Source organism: Copadichromis virginalis, linkage group LG17, assembly GCF_057382275.1.
Source record: "Copadichromis virginalis isolate Kocher_CV1m ecotype Utaka linkage group LG17, C_Virginalis_male_GT1.1, whole genome shotgun sequence".
In the NCBI taxonomy this organism is placed as follows: Eukaryota; Metazoa; Chordata; class Actinopteri; order Cichliformes; family Cichlidae; genus Copadichromis; species Copadichromis virginalis.
Window position 1 is genome coordinate 24,180,771 of NC_140634.1, and position 12,124 is coordinate 24,192,894.

General features: G+C 39.2%; 1 protein-coding gene and 1 long non-coding RNA gene across 3 annotated transcripts in view; one reads left to right on the top strand and one right to left on the bottom strand.

Annotated features, from left to right (window-relative positions):
- Window positions 1–12,124, bottom strand: part of LOC146689473 (ankyrin repeat- and BTB/POZ domain-containing protein 3-A) — a 288,208-nt gene that overhangs the window by 182,294 nt on the left and 93,790 nt on the right. The gene's annotated exons all lie outside the window — the stretch shown is intronic.
- Window positions 9,548–10,453, top strand: LOC146689478 (uncharacterized). Its single transcript, XR_014916051.1, has 2 exons — window positions 9,548–9,621; window positions 10,207–10,453. It is a non-coding gene; the product is annotated as an uncharacterized LOC146689478 (long non-coding RNA).

Consider the following 12,124-nt stretch of genomic DNA (forward strand, 5'->3'; position numbering starts at 1 on the left):
TTTGACTGCATCCAGTTTTTATACTGTCTTTGAACTCTGTTACAGTCCAGACTCTCTAAAAGTAGTTTTTCATTTGCTTGCCAGACCAAAAAAACAGCTAAGACAGCAGCTAATTGATTCAGCATCCAACTGGTGTGTCTGCACAGAGATCAGCTGCCCACACCACTTGAATTGGTCTCTGGGTTGCCAGGTTGCACTAAAATAAGTTGAAACTATTAGTGTGTGGCTTGTGTCATTAGACAAACACACCAAACGTACTGATTTGTGAATTCCAATTATTCAAAATAAAGTTTAAAGAATCAAAAAGAGCAAAACAGGAAGCTTCTTAAAAGCCCAGGAAAAGAGGGTGTGTTAGCAGACATGCAACTGTTTCCTTCTCCTATTTCTATATTTATATCACCTTATAAACTTAATTAATTCACCCAAATTCACAATAAAGCTGTCCTCTTTTGTATGCTTCCTGTTTTTGTTGTGAGACAACTCTACAGACATGAAACAGCAATGCAAACACAGCCCAGACCAAGACTAACCTAAAACAGTTTTTACTGTTGGGCCAATTTAAAGTTTGTTCTCTTCACTGCTCAGATTTATGAACAGAGATGCCGTCTTATAAAATCACCTTTCACATAAGGGAAAGCTCTGACTGTTCTCTGTTTTCTGCTATAGTCACATGTCAAATGATCACTCAGCGGCTGCACAGTCGACAGCACATCAGACCGCTTGTTACCTACGTAACCAATACTGCCTCATTTAGAAATGGCAGCTTTCTGGGAAGAGCTAAGCTTTGTTTTTTGAAGAGTGAGCCTTCAAAAACGAAATTATCAGCCTCTAAAAGCTCCGTCCACCACATGTTAAGAAGCCCTCCTGGGTTAGAGGCCCAAAAGGGAAACTCTAAAACTTACCTCTTTATTTTTAATTACAACTGTTTAGCTGGTGATCTCTTTTTAATAATCTTTGCCAAAAATGGACCACAGCTCACTGTAGCATTACTGTGAAACCTGTCCTATCGTTTCCAAGATACATTTGAGAAAGTTCTATCTAAGGACACGTTTGGTATTTCACCTCATTAAAATGAAGATTCAAGTATTTTTTTTTTTTAGTTTTTTAAACTGTTAAATCTTATGACAACACTGCAGATGTCTGTTTGTAAGGCACAATATGACATATTTATCATTTTAAGAGCAGGATATCCTATCACGATGGAGAGTTTTTACAACGAGGCAAGCAAACCGTGTGAATATGAATTGGATAAATGCAGTGAAGGAGCTTTTTGTAGCAGATTTTTACCACATGTGAGAGGAACATGGCAGAAAGATCTGCTCAGCCTGTTTCCAATAAAAATGTAATTGTTTCAAGAGTGTTGCAGAACCGAGGGCCCGAATCTTAAATCAAGAACACACGACGTGAGCGAGCGCTACAGAATTTAGCATAAATGAAGCCAGATCTTCACACACGTTGTTTTGCATTTCAGGCAGACTGAGCTGCAGGGACAGATTGCTAACTTGTCAAAGGGGAAATCTATCGGCTCAAATGTCTTCATAAGAAGATTTTTTTTTAGCTATGTGCATGTTATCCTATATGCCAAGTGCAGTGTGTATGAGAGCATTACAAGACTAAAACCATTTCAAGTAGATTTGCAGCGTCTTGTTCTTAAAGCTTCTTGAATTTCTGCTGCACTACACATACTGTACGCTTACTCCCCGTGTTTGCATTTGACAAACAGCTAAACAATAATTATCTGTGCATCTTTGACTGCATCTCTTACCAACATGTTTCTCTTCTCCTCTGTAATGAAAGCTTTAAAGAACAGAGCCTATCCTCTTTTCATTCCCGCTATTAAATGTTATGCTCTAATTGCACCACCAATCAAGACGTTTTTGTTTGAGCCCTTCACAGATTGACTCAAATTACACCCTGCACCAGTGCAGGTTTTGATGAACGACACCTTTCAAAAAACGTTCACTTTCTGTTTCTTGGTAAAACTTCCATGTGGGTAGATGCAGTAAAAGCAGAAGATGGATGTATAGAAACAGTCAACAAAGGTTTTTCTGTGTCAGAAGCCCTTATTTAGTGGTAATGTTTCTGAAAACAGAGATGTGTCAGTACAGTGAGATCGATGCATGCTTTCCTCCAGGCTTTGTCCACTTTGCCTGGATGGCCTGAATGATTTTTGCTATCACAGCCAGCAAAGGATCAATAATCACTCCTCCTCCCTCACTCATCACCGCTGTGGCTGCTGAGATTATTTCTTTCTCTTGATTATCTGGCGGCCACAGTCACTGCCACTGGGTTGAGCTTAGGTTAATTGCAGACTGGAAGGCAAGGTGAGAAATAATTATGATTACATTTATTTTATTTACAAAACACAAATTCCATCCATTTATTGCTGATGTTCAGCACGTGAGGACAGCCGGTCAGAGCTGTAAATAGGTGCCCATAAATACTAAAATCAACAGACCCTTACCTTCAATAAACAGCTCCAAATTAAAATTCCCATAAGCATAACAAAGTCAACAATACAGCCTAATATTTCCCCAGTACACTAACACATACTATCATTGAATAATAATGCTGTCAGAGTTTGGTGGCTGTGTGGATTGTGCAGCACACGAGAGGCATGAATAATCTAATAAAAAAAAAAGGGCTTTAATAGCTGATAACCAGCCCAAAATAATTAAGTCCAAAGGGGGCAATACAATAGTATCCAAAGACACGAGGGCTTGGAAATGCAGGGCTGCACATGAGGAAACATGTGCAGCAACAAACACACGCTAAGGCCTAATTGGGGAATGAGACACAGGTGCACGTGATTAGGACAAACTATAAGAGTAAACAGGAAATGAACAAAAGCCGTTACTGAAAAAAAAGGCATATGAAACATGAACAAACTAATTCACAGGACTGAACACACAAAACTGCCAACTGAATTTTAACACATATTATGAATTCAAAACTCAGATTGGAAATAGGCATCCCAAGTATACGGTGGCCCCGAGAGGTCAAACAGACCGAAACTTAAGAAAACGCCAGCAAAAAGAAAAAAAAAAAAAAATGCTGCAAAGCACACAAAAAGCACACAGTGACGTAACAGAAAACACAAGGATTGCACTGAGACACAATTAAAAGAAGCAGAGGGTTCATGTACGATGTAAGGAAGAGAAAGATGTGAGATAATGTGTGTTTTAATCACAATTCGTGTAATAATTTAGAGACACGTTTGCCATTAGCTGTTAACTGTTAGCTTATCCCTTTTGCAGCGACTCCATCCTCTTTTTGTGTCCCTAGAAACACAATTGTTTTGGTTTTGAGTTTGGTTTTTTTTTTCAAGCTTTTGGAGGATTTTTGTTATTTGCTAGTGTTTCCTTTCGTTGCAGTCTCACAGCCTGTGTAAAAATGCTATAAAAAATAGAAGTCTATCACAAGGAATCAAATACACAAAATAAGGAAACAAAACAGAGAACCTATCCAAGAAGAAATGCAATATGCCAGTTGGAGTGGGGGGTATTTTACTGCAATCACCTGCCATGAGGGTTACAGTTTTTTACAGACGCTAGGACACATTTCTCAATACTTAGGTCACGTTTGCAAAACTCCTCACACAGTGAGCACAACAGAAGTCTATGTGGGCTAAACTGAGGACCAGTTATCATTGTTTTGGCACAAAATGCATTCAATGACTACATCTCTCAAATTTCATGAATTATCTTCTCACTCAGACACAACAACTGCCTAAAATCTTTGTACGGACAGGACATTTTGCATGTGCTTACATACTGTTTTCAAAACTGTTAAACTTATGGCCAAAACAATAACACAATGCAAAACTTAATAAGACAGCAAAATTCAACAGCAATATTTTATTGAAACATATTTTAAATCTAAAAATGCAGTTTAACCAGCCACAGCTGATTCTCATTGTAGATGAACATCTACACAGGTGTTACTCCTTCAATTGTTCAACTCCTTCAATTCTGGCAGCCAGAAGATTCTTTCCTAGGTGTATTGCCCTAGATGAGATAAGATGTGATGTGGATGAGAACCTGTGGCCAAATGGAGGAGACCGAGTAGATTAGCATTACTATTGTATGTGTATCAGTGGATGGTGTGTATACAAATTCTTGTATTTTGGGATTACTTAGTGCAAAAAAATAAAAATACATAAACAAATATTAACGAATTCTGCATGATGTCTGATTCATTCCAGTAACATATATTGAAATTATAAACAGAGATGTGTCCTTGTTTTACACAAGAAAACACTGTGTAATGCTACATGTTGTTAGTGTTTTTTAGGTCATTGTTTTGTGGGTGACAAAGTGTGTTTGTCGGCTGTCAACCTTTGCTAGTGTTCTGGAAGAATGAGTTTATTTGAGACCTGAATAAAGTGTTTTGGTAGTTGTAGTGCATTTTGAATGTGAAATGAACTGCTTTGCCAAGCTGACGGTCAGTTAGGAGGATTGTGTGAAGAGTTTTGCAAAAGTGACTTAAGTATTGGGAAATGTGTCCTAGCGTCTGTAAAAAACTGTAATATCAGTAGGACATAAATTATGCAGGTAGCACTGTAACCATCAGTAAATACTGCAAGTGCTCTGAGGCCAAAGCATCGCTGTGGCTTTTGGCTCACTAAACTTTGGGAATCAGACAAACATATTGGAAACATTTTGGAAACTTACCAAGTCTTTTCGTGTGTGTGTGTGTGTGTGTGTGTGTGTGTGTGTGTGTGTGTGTGTGTGTGTGTGATTTTAGTGGTCTAGGAAAATACTGCTAAAATGGTGCTTCTCTCTTATACTGAGCTACAGTTTAGCAAACTCTGAAATGTTATGGTCAATGTTCAGTACTATACAGCTAAGCAGCAGTGGGGAAACATCTATGCTAATATCCTGCAGATTTCAGGCTAAAACGCTACTCCAGAGTACATGCTAAGTAAAGTAGCTGCCTGCTGTGACCTCTTCCGACCACTATGTCTCATGGGTCATGCACTCTGATCATTTATCTGCCCCGAACTTAATAATAAAGTTGATATAGCTTGTAGCTGGTTTCCCCATTTAAACTACTGTTGACTTATTAGCTTTAATCTGTCGTGCCTCGATCTCTGCATGTAACAGCATAGAGCTGCGTGGTCACGCTTATCCATGCACCCCTGTGATCTTTAAAGTTAATGCATGTGTGTGGGAAGAGGCTACGCTGATCCATCATCATTTCAAAATGAGAGCTAACAAAAGGAGGGTGTTTTTTTGTGTTCGTCTGAGTCTGACTTGGAGCTTAACGCATGTATCCGTCTGCAAATAAATGACTTTATCTCCTCAGTTTATCTCCACCAGGAGCACACCGGGAAGGGCGGAGGAGCAACGAGTGAGGCATTTTGCACAGATAAAAAAGACTGAGTTATCTGTTCACCTAAAGTTACTAATTCCGTTAAGCTAAATTATTCTAAACAAGGTCCTTCTGCTTGTATAGCCTTGGTTATTCCGCTTCATGTTGGAAGTGAGCTACCTTAATAAGTGCACACACCAACACAAACCCCCACCCGAAGGGGTTCATAGGAGTGTATTGTAGAATTCTGGGAGTGCTTTTTAAGAACAGCCTCTGTTCACTATCAAAATCATGTATGCTTCTCCTCTCCTTTATGCATCAACAGGAGAGTTCAACAGAACATATTTTAAAAATTCATCTCTGTCTTTGCAAAGCTCCAATTCTCCTAGTCATCCCTCAGAAGAGTTGTAGCTGCACGCTTTCTAAATCCACGAGTCAAGCTACGACAGCTCCCTGATGACTGCATTGCGAGAGCTTGTGAGTCACAGCTGGTTCAACTGATCCTCTTCAGGAGAGTCAATTCTGACTAAGTGAAGCCAGCAAGGACAGCTGATTAATACCACGGCTGGATGCGCCACAGCTGTCTAATTTACTGCCACAGATATACACAATGATCCATTGCTCCTCTAAAAAAAAGGAAAACAGATCAGCAACGTTGAGCACTCTCGTGCACTTGACTGCTACCGCACACTCAGAGCGAGCAGAGGAAATGAGCCACTTTCTTTCCCCTCGCACTTGATTGTTTCTCCATTTTTTTTCTATCAGTGCGAGTGCAAGTGTGTGTGTGTGTGTGTGTGTGTGTGTGTGTGTGTGTGTCAGATGATGTGCTGCGAAGTGAAAGCGAGGGGGGGACTGCGACAAATTCTAATTCAGCCCCTGCAGCAGCACTTCACTCCAATCGATCTTTTATCCCTCAGCTGCCTTATCTGTTGGATCACTTGTCTGAAGAGCAAAGAGAAAAGCCGTCTTAGCAACAGAGGATAATTAAGGGATTGGACAAGGAAAGAGATAGAAGAGAGGATTTATGTCATCACAAGAAGAAGGTGAGGTGTTGTTAGGGTCCCAAGACTATTGATTTGTAACTCATAGCAGAAAATATATGCATGTGTTTGTCCATCACTGTGGAAGCACACATGCAGAGTAGCACATTACAGTAGATTTACTAAATCTATTTGAAAATTTCTTGATTTCAGTATTTTGGTCACCTTAAAATTGTTTTCTGTGGACAGAAAAAAATGTACGGAGGCCCGCAAGGGACATGGGAGAAAAAAAAGAATTACGATGAACTTTTGCGAGATCTTGCAAAACAAACTCGGGATCTCGCAAAACTTTTGCGACATCTCGCAAAACCTTCGCGACATCTCGCAAAAGTTGAATTCCAACAATGGCGGCAGCTACTAGGGCTGCTCAATTAATCGAATTTTAATCACGATTACGATCTGGGCTTTCAACGATCATTAAAAATGACTGAGCCGATTATTAACCCCTCCCTCATTTATCCGCGACACCTTAAAGGCCGGTCCGTGAAAATATTGTCGGGCATAAACCGTCCGTGGCGCAAAAAAGGTTGGAGACCGCTGATTAAGAGGACCCGAGGGAAGCTCGGAAAGCTAAGCAGAAGTTATTTGGAGAGTGACTGCCGTTGGTTGAAAAGAGAGTTTAAAAAAAAAAAACTTCAGTGGTGTTGCACACTATTTTATATTATTTTTTAAAGTCATTGTTAACCATTTAAAGCCGGTCAGAGCAGCACGCTCCGTTTTGCGTAACTATTTTTAAATCCCTGTAGAACCTGAACCGTGTAAGCTAGCGCAATAATTTGTTTTGCATATGAAACCGGAGGAGTTGTACTTACATCTTATGCCATCAGCTTGTCCTCGGTCACGGTTTCGTTCCACATATAGCTTTGCAAAAATTGCATAAAAAGCGCTTGCAGGAACAAAAACATAATATTCCAGAAACACGCTTCGCCGTTCCTATCAGCTGTTCGTAACACTTCCCACAGTGAAATGATGCACATGCTGTTTTCTTTGCAAATTTGCATCATAGGATTGTTTTTTGTTTTTCCTGCAGTATATAAAAATTGCTGTATCTCCAAAATAAAACTATGAAGACACTCAAAATAAATTTCCTGTGGTGGGAAACTATTTTTTGCAACTTTATTGTATTTAAAGTTTTGAGGGATAAACCTCTTAAATTTCTCCAAGTAGAAATATATGTAAACAAAACAAAAGCGATTTTCAATTTTTTTTGCAATTTATGTAATTACTATGGACTTAATGCATACATATTATTAAAATATGGGCTATAACAGTTGTATTGATGTATAGCAACTTGAAATGCTCCCACAAATGGCACTACAGCATGTAAAAAAAATAAAATAATATAAGCTCTGGTGGACTTGGTTCTATAGTAGGTCTTAAAGGGTTAAATAAATATCGTCAAATAATCGTGATCTCAATTTCAGTGAAAATAATCGTGATTATCATTTTTGCCATAATCGAGCAGCCCTAGCAGCTACTTAGTTGTAATATTACTCTTTCTGTGTCAAAAAATAAACTTTTAAGATATTTTGAGGCGTGAATGTAGTTGTGTAAACGTCAAATATCTGCTCGGTTTACAAGACATCACATATTTGCAAAAGTGCTGCAACGTTTTCGGAGATCTGACACCCACCATCTCGAAGCTAACGGGAGGACGAGACCTACTACAGCCGGGAGGAACACCGCTCTCCCAGCACATCGTCCCTCGCCCTCCCGGTCGGCTTCGAGCTGGCGGCCTCCGAAGAATGCGGCTAACAGTTTTGCGAGATCTCGCAAAAGTCCGACTTAATTTTTTTTTTCTCCCATGTCCCTTGCAGGGCTCTGTAAAAATGTGATGAAATTTAAAAACAAAACATTTAGTGAGACATTAAATTGGATTTAAGTCACAAAGATAATCACATTGTTCATGATCATGAACACAAATTCTCACTTTTTTTCCCTTTTGTGTCCCTTTAAATGATACATTTTAATAAGAAGTATATTTTGTGCTTCTATTTAGTCCTGAGAAAGCCAGGATACTTTACCATGGCAACCAAGAAAAAGCTTTTTAAAAAGTGTCAATTGTGGTATTTAACACCTAAACCAAACAAACTCTGAATTAATAACATAACAATGTATTGAAAAATAATGCACATGCAAGTCTGTGACTTATATGACTTAAACCTGAGTCTCTCGCATGAGCAATGAAACGCTTCGCAGCACCACAAGGCCATTCACCCTCTGAATGTGGCGATTTTCACTATTTGACAGTGAAAAATATACATGGAAGGACCTAAAAATGAAGATGGAATATCAGAGGTCAGGAACATAAAACTTTAGAGGTCGTGGCTGTTTCAGAAACGGCCGTCTCGGCTCGCCAGTGTCACTTAGTTAGTGGAGGAGGGGCGAGTCAAATACTACACCAACCAATCACCAAACCCTACCTGTACAACGGCTCAGCAACAGTGCAGGAGATGTTAACACTGTTGAACTCTCTGTAAGTGACATGCACAGACTACTCCAATGGTGACCTGAAACACTCGAAGGAACATTTAGTTTGCCTCGGTCAGGGACTAACTTCTGTATCATAGCAACCAAAGCATCTCAGCTGGGAGTTTTGAAGGTTTTCAGCTGGAAATAAAACTCCTCCTATACACATGTGCACATAACATCTATCATTCTACTCGTCAGTACTTGAACTTTCTTCCTCAGAGACAAAAAAAAAAAACAATCTTAACTCATTCACTGCCAGCCATTGGCAGTGAATGAGTTAAACCCATTGACTCATTCACTGCAATTGACGGCTATAGACATCAATGGCAGTGAATGAGTTAAAATGCACTTATATATAAAACAAATGACCTATTAAGCTTTAAAACTCAGACAGGAGCAATGATACTTCAACTTCAACTCAAAAACAGCAAACCTGCAAACTCGTAGATCCTACACAGCAAATTCAAAAGTGTTAAATTTTTTGGTGTTAATAGTCTCCTTGCAAAAGTAGAGTTAATTTTACTCTAAGCAGAGTCACATTCTTTTAATGTAACTCTGAGGTGTAAAATGATAGTAGTTAAAATCGAGTGTTAAAAATGAGTCTTTCTCTGTCAAATCTGGAGGTGTTACAATGGAAACATTAACTCTTGACCTCTTAACTCTGAACTCCTAGAGGGGCTATGACACCAACAGAGTAAATTCAAAGACTCCGCCCTCAGCACGGCTCCAATCGAAGCTGAAGTGAAGCCGTTTCAGAACATTTTGCTCTACATATTTGAGTTGTTTGCCATGCTTGGTAAGTAATTTTTTCAAAGATTGTTTCAATTGTTATTAGCTTTTACTTCTGTGGCTCTTTGAAGTTGAGACAAAGCTGTGTGAAAGGCAGTAGCCATGTTGCTCGCTGATAGCATAATATTCTGTTTTAGCTAGCTGAAAGGTATTGTTTGCGGGCAAATACCACAGCCTTGAAAAAAAGCTTGCATGTGAATTTTCAGTCAAACGTTTGGTCAAATACACCTAAAACAATGTCTAGAATGTGAAATGTTGGTATAATGGTGCTACTTGAAGCCTGAAAACGATCGCCCATAAAAAAAAAAAAAGCGAGCAAACAGCAGTAGCTGACATCCTGACTGGATTCTACGTTAGCATAGATCCCTCCAGAGTTTTGTGCACATGGTTTAGGTAAAAATTAAAAAGGTTGAGGTTTTACATTTAGTTCAGTATTACCTGTTGCCTGCGTCCTTGTCTTTTGGGAAAATACTTTACACAAGTAATGGCTCAAAGAGGATTCCTTTTTCTTTTTTTACTGTGCTGCAATTGATTACTGGATTATTTGTGCCATTAATTACTGTCAACTAATTTTTATTCGATCTCCGCACAGGATATGCTTGTGAAGATGGAATATGGGGGAGAGCAGAAGTGCGTTGAAGTTCCACAAAGGGATGAGTGAAGGACATGCATATTGTATTGAAGAAATAAGTGATGAGAATGCTGTTATTTGCATTTACCATGTCAGACCTTTTGATAAACAAAATTCTAATGAAAGTGAGAACATGTATACTGTTACATCTTTCAGAAAATGTTTTGAAATTGTGGTGCACAGTTCAGAATAAATGTTTTTCAAAAACCATTGCATCTTTTTAGTAAATGTTTATTTCCAAAAGAAATTTCTAGAAGTTCAGAACAGTAAAATTCCCGCTTTTTAGAATGAATTAGAAGATAACTCTTACGTAGTTAAACTAAAATACTCTTTGAGAGTTAATATATAAACTCTTAACACCAAGTGTTAAATTATCAACTCCAGACAGATTTGGTGTTTAACACTAAATCAGAGTTAACGTACCAACTCTCCAAAAAGAGTTAAATTAACACTCTCTGGTGTGGACCCATATAGACACTTTAATAGTGTTGAAATCAAATCCGACAGTGTTAATTTGGACATGCTGGATTTGCTGTGAAGGTGAAATAAATGATTTCACTCATGCGGACGAAAAAAGATTTTTGGCTCGACAAACCAATAAAACGTGCACAACCACTTAGCAGGAATAGACCCGAGGGTGTGGAATATACTCTGTGTGGGACCTTTGCAAAAATTTACAAGACACGTCCTCGGAAACTTTACAATCGAGCACATCAAGATTTGCATCCAGCACAGAGTAGAGGAAAAAATCCTGAGTTGGGTTGGATTCAATTAAAATCACACCGGCTTTTAAAAAACGTATATCTTTGCAGCGGATTCGACACAAACCGTGTATCCGCCCGTGCAAGGAAGTTAAATTTGCATGAGTTCAGCTTTGACATATGATTGTGAGCCACTGACCTAATGCAAATTGTCTTGACAGTGCTGACCTTTAAGTGAACAAAGTTACTATGGTAAAATTAGCCAACAATACAATTTCATTATATTTTCTTCTCATATCTAAAAAGGCCTCCTTTCTGCTTTGACTGGGTGTTAACAGGGACTAAATATAAATTCGTATAAGGGTGGAAATTGGATCTTGAGACTAATAAAACAAACTCTGATTTATAGGGTATACAGTTGTGGATTTACTGCCCTGAAGTGATGAAGTGTTGCACCCCTACAGTACAGCCGTACGGCGCGCCCCCTCAAGTAGCGCTGAAATCTGAGCTTGAGCTAAATGTCATCTATGTGTGAAAAATTGAAGCGGACGTGACAGAAAAATTGCAGAGGATGCGACCTCTGGGTCCTCAGTGGTAGTTTTAGCCGGGAGACACATCACCGCACTGCTATCACGAAAATCACACTTTATTGAGGAAAACTACACATAACAGAAACCTTCCCCTCAAACAGAAGTGAGATACTCAAGTGTAAGGTCTTGTTTTGAGTTATTCCAGAAAAGAAATAATATTTTAAGCCATAACAAAGGTTGGGACTGGTTTAAATATCAGTCTTTTCCCCCCCATAACACTGGCACTTATGCAATGACTCGCATACCTCTTAATCCATTTCCTGACAGTTATGAGAGTGAGGCCAAGTCCCAGTGAGACGTGGAGAGAGTAGAGTGTCCAGCCGTGACCTCTCTCCTCAGTTCGCCGCACCCCACTGATGTGAGGAGGGCTGACAGCCCAGCCCAGCTCAGAGCCAAAGGGAGGCCAGAGGGGCATTCGAGGAAGAAGCCGGGTTTTTAAATAAAGGCGGATTTTGATATCATTTAATGCCGTTTTCATCGACAAATCTGTATTCTAGCATTCTGCATGTAGCCTCACAGTTTTACTGTCTAGTCTCTTTACAAAATCTGATATTATCCTCATCCTTTATAAAGCCTGCATTTTCTACT